We start from the raw sequence: 6202 nt of genomic DNA, 5'->3' as shown, positions 1-6202 counted from the left end.
GGTGATTGCTGGGTTTCGATACACTCCTATAAGAGAGAGGTTTTGATCGGCCGCAAATAAACATGATCAATAGACAGATTCTTGATCACTTTCATGCAGGACTGATGGAGCCCAAATGTTTATTTAAAAATATGCTCATTTAGCCAAAATGACAAGAAATTTCTTAATTCTAGTTCTTTTCAAGCAGAAAGACTTTTGTGAGTTGCCAATGTGCCTTGCCCTCTTTTTAATTGACATATCCATTTATTAGTCTGCTTTTCTAAGTGGAATAAATTGCTTGAACTGAAACTGTTAGTGCTGTTTTTAGTTTCTGAAGACTGATACAGTGTTAGTGGTATGAACACTCCTTTGCTTTTCTGCCCCTGTTGTCAGAATGTGAAGACCCTTCCCCCACCCTCCCTGGCCTGTTCTTTCCAGGCCTTGCACCGCTGGCTCTCTGCATTTGTTTCATTTCACAGCCCTTTAATGTTTTCAATTCAGAACGCTTTTAGTTACCATTAGGAATGGATCCAAAATCAGTGACAGAAATTAATAAACAATACCTTTGAACAATACTTTGTTACATTCCATTGCACAATATCTGTCTCCGTGAAATTCTTTTCTTGCCGGTGAAGTAGACTTTAAATAGAGCATAGGATCACTGCATAATGCCTCTAAGAAACATTTTAAGAACCTAGTTATCCCTTTGAGACTTTTGTCTCTCCTTCCTTTTTTATCTCCCCTTGGGCAGTATTTTATCCTGGAAATTAATTCTGCAACCCCTTTTGTTTCACACCTTATTTTTCGCAATACGTTGCACATTGTTACTTCTGCCCAAGTTACCTTCAATGAAAATGGTTTAGTCCATTTTCATTCCTAACCTTATATTATAAGGCCGTATTATGAGGGTGCCAAGTACAGTTCCTATTGTTTTGATTTGAATATAACTGCAGCTACCACAGAGGCCTAAGCGAATTTCCATTACCTTCCCTTGACTACATGTCAGAACTAAATTGGACTGGGGATGGAGCTGGATGTATCCCTTATAGATTTGAATACAAATAGATACAGAGATTATTTGTATCAACTTGAAAACAAATTAAAAACTACATATTTATTTATATTTGTAGGTTCCATTTCTTCCCTTGTGATCTCAGTTATTGGTGGTGTATCAGGCACAAGGGTGAGTGGTAATGTGCTCTGCTCATTTCCCAGTGGGAATTAGATTAAACTTAGTCTCTCCTGTATGGTGCTTAGGGCATTTGAAAACTACTGTATAACCAGGGAAAGAATTTTGATTTTTCACATTATGAACCTATCAGGTTTGGGTCAGAATCAGTAGTTTTCAAATCACATTTTTAACAAGAGAGCTTGGTCCAGTTTTGCAAGGATATTTTATAAGATTATGTTTTTAGTGGGTCATTTTTGTACATGGATTTTTTCCTGGATACATTTTTCTCCAGTGAGAAAACATATAGAGTACACAGAACACGATGCTTTGGCTGTGTTTTGATTTATAGTCTTTTTATTTTAATGACATTAGTAAATAGTTGCTTGTATTTGCAATTAATAGGGAATTATTTTGTTTTCCTAAGTGCTATTTAATAAGACTTCATACTTCATTCTATTATCAGTTAATGGACTATCTTTTAAAGTCAATTAACACAACAGTATAAATCGTATTCCATTTTTCCTGTGACTTAATGAATTTTTCTTAACCTTATAGTTGAGTGCTGGATAGTAAGAAGATCATCCCTACCTAACTGAGGCAGAAGGAAGCCTATTTGATCTCTCAGTGTGGGGGGGCTGATGAAGTCCTTACTGCTATTAATGTAGCCTCCTCGTTATTTGAGTTGAGTAACATAATGCAAAATAATTGAGAAAAGAGTTGCAGGGTGTGAGACTACATATCTTTAATTTTCAGAACAACTGTTGCTTCAAAACATCATACCTGCTAAAAGGTACATACTGGAGCCCTCATGATAATTCATCTTTTAAAGAAGCCTTTTAAGTGCTGGATTTTCAACTTTTTTAAACTTTATATCTGAACTTTAAAACTTTATACATATTTATAATTATAAATTACACTAATAATTTGGTGGCTTGATTAGAGTTATTTAGGCAAGGTACATCTTGACTCCTGCTAACAAGTATAACTTTATTTTTAAACACTTTTTTTTTAAAATTTTTCTGTTGAGACAGAGCCTTACTTTGTTGCCCTTGGTAGAGGTGCTGTGGCCTTATAGCTCACAGGAACCTCAAACGCTTGGGCTCAAGCGATTCTCTTGCCTCAGCCTCCGAGGCAGGTAGGATTACAGGTGCCCGCCACAACGTCCAGCACTGGCTCAGGCTGGTCATGAACTTGTGAGCTCAGGCAGTCTACCCACCTTGGCCTCCCAGAGCGCTAGGATTACAGGCGTGAGTCACTGCGCCCAGCCTAGTATAATATTATTCATATTTTATAATAATACAACTTGCCATGTTTTTTTGCCTAAGTGCCTTTGAAAAATGAACTTCCCCTCTCTTCATAGCCCTTTCTCCCACCCCTACTCCAGCCAGACAGAGGTAAGCAATGAAACATTAGATGAGAAGTCTTTTAATGTTACAGGCAACTGTACTTGTGAAAACTGAATACTGCCCTGCTCCCGCTTAGTCTCATGACTCACTCATTTGCATTATAATACTCTTCTGGAGGAAATCTAATAATTTTTCAAGGACATCCTGGCCTGTCCAAGGATATAACCTTTATATTCCTTACCCTATATTAGAAGGTGTTCCTGGAATGCAAGAGAGCAGCCTCCTGAATGACTAAGTAATGATATTTTTATATCTTCAAATAATGTTAAAACTAGGTAGTCTTAGTAGGAAAGAAGAGTGATAGATTGTCAGTGGGGCAGACTGCTACTTGATATGGCTTAAAAATTAATATACATGTAAGCTGTTATCTCTTACAGAGGCAAATATCCTCTGTGTATGATTTAAGGGAAGGAATAAGGTAATAAAATTATTTCTGGCATCTTAAAACCAAATCCTTAGTGTTTTGAGTCTAGATTGTCATTTTCTTAGCAATTTTGGCAAAATGAATTTTCACCCGCACTGTCCAGAAAAAAATATAACCATCTTGGAGTTTAAGGTGAATGAACCGAACCCTTTTTGAATTATATTCTAATCTTCATACCGTTCAGATTTTTCTTAAGATATCCATGTCTTTAGGCTTTAGTATGAAAATGATCCAAGTAATAAAACTGTACAGAACAATCTGGGATTGATTTCAGTGGGAAAATTTTACACTGGCTAAGCTAGTAGCCATTGGCTCAGATGAGTCAAAATTTGTAGCAGATGGTATTTCCCGATTATTTATACAGGTTTGTTGTATAGAGAGGTGTCTCATCATTTAGATACGACCTAAGTGGAAGTCTATCCCTATTATACATACATTGAAAGTGAGTCTGTTAAGAAAATAAGTGGGGGAAAAAATTACAAGGGGAATATTTAGCTCCTTAGTATTTTGATGTCCCCATTTACATACCAACAATCCAGTAGAGAAGCCAATAGGTGTTCAAATGATTAATTTTCGTAGTTATTGCTTTAGGATTAAGGCGTCTACATAAGAAAATTCACAAAGATTCAGGATGGAGATATCAACATTTTTTATAACTCATTTCTAGTTTTCTTATTCCAAATAAATAAAACTTTACTTAAGTTACGTAATCTTTGTTTTAACCCGATAGGTTATTACTCTTGTATTATATCTTTTAGGCTCTCAGTAGCATTTTTCATTTAGACTAAAGAGTGCATTAAGTTTATTGAAATATGCCAAGATTTATAATCAAGCAATCAGTCTGCTGGTTAGTACTCAATTAAAACTATTATAACATCATCAATACCTAGTGGTCTCTTTTTTCTCTCTCTCCCTCTCTTCTGTCTTTCCTTCCCTCCCTACTTTCTCCAGTGAATTCAACTCAACTCACATTGCATGATCCCCATCTACATGTTACATGGGGTGGAGAAAGCATACACAGTGCTTGCTTTTGCTGAGTGCAGTGCTTACTTAGGCTGGGGAGCACTTCTCCTCTGTCTAGCCACAGGAGAGGCACTCGAGGACATGCTGCCTTCTCACCCTCACGGCAGTTCCCTGCAGAAGTGGAGAAGCTGCTACCCGATTGGCCTTAAGGACAGCAGTGTGCTGGTTTCTATTTGCTACTCTTGCCAAGGCAGAAATATAGGTCCCTCCTTCTCTCTCTGCTTGCTTGATCCTGGGGCCTGATTGTTATTCTTGCTTTTTCACTTGGTTGGGGGTTGGCCTTTCTTCTGTTTTCTCATAGGTGGAATAGGTTCTGTGAGAAGGGTGGGGAGGGATGGAGGTAGAAGGGCACACTGAGCCTTGTGTTTACTTCTTGTTTTGAAATAAACTTTTGGCCTTAGAGAGACTGCATGTTTAGACAACTGCTCAGAAATGTGATTCCATTCTTGCCATCATAGTAGTACCCAATGATGCTGAGTTTTCCACATTATAGTATTCCAATTTTGGAGGTAAACTCACAGTAAAAATTCCAGAATGAGAACATTAGAGTGTTAAATATATTGACAAACACTCGTATTTATTCATATGATGTTTTTCATTTCTTATATACAAGGAAATAAACCAGTTACAAATAGCAGAGGGGAAGAAGTGGCCAACAACTTTCAGGAAGATTGAGAAAGGGCAGTGGCTGTGTACTTTAAAAACCAGCTTTATTTATTCACAGCCTTGTCCCTGCTTTTTTGTTTGAACTTCTTTTCAGGTTGAGGTCCTTGGGATGAAATTGATGTATACAGGAAGACTTTTTGGTTGATCCTTTCTGTTATTCCTGATCCAGGTTACGGCTCCCCTCTTTCCCCTTAGGTTGAGGTTTTCGTTTGCTAAACATTCTGTGAGCTTTTGGACTGAATTTGGATTTCCAAATCCAAATTTCTTTCTGATCATTTTATGACTAAAGTTCTCTTCTGTTGCGTCTCATCATAGAAGGACCTGGTATTATAATTTTGTTCTTCCAGTTATTTTTATCCAAGTCTAATTTTTTCTCTTAATTCTACTGTAAGAATTCTTTAAATATGTAGTGAGGGCTACCAGAGGCTGGTAGATTATGTTCTTACACATGTATGTAATTTATCCTCCGAAAGAATACTCATTCTTCGAATATTTGCTGTTTGTGTTTAAATATTTGCCATATAATTCCTACTTTGACCTTGTGCCTAGGAATAGTCAAGAAAATGCATTTTGCTCTAACCTCCTGTAGTTTCCTGCTGACAGGTTTCAGCAGTCATAGAAACTGCTTCTGCACTTCCCTCTGCGCAGGTGTCCCCTGTTCTCTGCATGACACTGGGACCATTCTTGGATTTAGCAACCTTACCAGTTCTTGAAATGCTCGCCCAGGAGCCAGAATTTGTGAATATGATCTTCCGCTGAGAAGAGGATTGAGAAATTATTACACCAGCTACAGCACTTGTTGAAAAAAAAAAAAACAGTAGTCATCCGTGCAGGGGGCAAGTGTCCCTAATTGTTGTCATTTAAAATTAGGCCATTTTGGCCAAATATATCCAGAATGTGTAAGCTGTGATGCATGTTTTGGGGCGCTTGTGGCAAGTGGCCAGTACTCTGAGCATCAGTGCTGATGGCATTTCTCAGATTTGCTCCTCGTGTGTGAGGTCTGTAGGAGGAGAGCCCACAGAGGGCCAAGCACAGACCTGAGAGGGCAGGTGTGACCTCTCCTGAAGAGTATTTCATTTAAAGAAGAACAAAAACCAACAACATTTCTGTTTAATATTTTTGTCTAAACTTTTCAAAAAAAAATCTTTCAGAGTTGCCTTTGAAGTGCAACAATAATTTGAAAAATAAGTAAAAACAAGCAATCTAAAAAAAACCAAACAAGCCATCTAATAGTTCCTAGGATTCTGGAAGGAATGAAATCTCACTGGTGCTAGCAACTCTGCTCTTGAGGGAATTCCCTTTGAAAAAGAGGGAGAGAAAGCCAATGTTTAGAGAGTTATAAATCTGATAAGCTCTGCCAGAGAAATTCTTTTTAAAAAGAGAATTAAGGGAACACAGGGGCAAATAATACTGTCGCTGGCATCAGGTTGGAATGTATGTGCCATGGGTCCATGTGGTGCTGTCTATTGGGCTAGAGAGGGAGCTTTCTCTCAGAGCACTAGCAAAGGTGCTGATGGGTGGTGACCCTCCCTC

The 6202-nt window shown here is 37.9% G+C and overlaps 1 protein-coding gene across 1 annotated transcript in view; it reads left to right on the top strand.

Annotated features, from left to right (window-relative positions):
- The window catches only part of FSIP1 (fibrous sheath interacting protein 1), a 157456-nt gene that overhangs the window by 103271 nt on the left and 47983 nt on the right, over positions 1-6202 (top strand). The gene's annotated exons all lie outside the window — the stretch shown is intronic.

The sequence above is a fragment of the Otolemur garnettii genome, unplaced genomic scaffold, assembly GCF_000181295.1.
Source record: "Otolemur garnettii isolate 467f Iridium unplaced genomic scaffold, OtoGar3 scaffold00050, whole genome shotgun sequence".
Classification (NCBI taxonomy): domain Eukaryota; kingdom Metazoa; phylum Chordata; class Mammalia; order Primates; family Galagidae; genus Otolemur; species Otolemur garnettii.
Note: the sequence above shows the minus strand (reverse complement) of the source record. Positions and strands in the feature narration are given on the sequence as shown.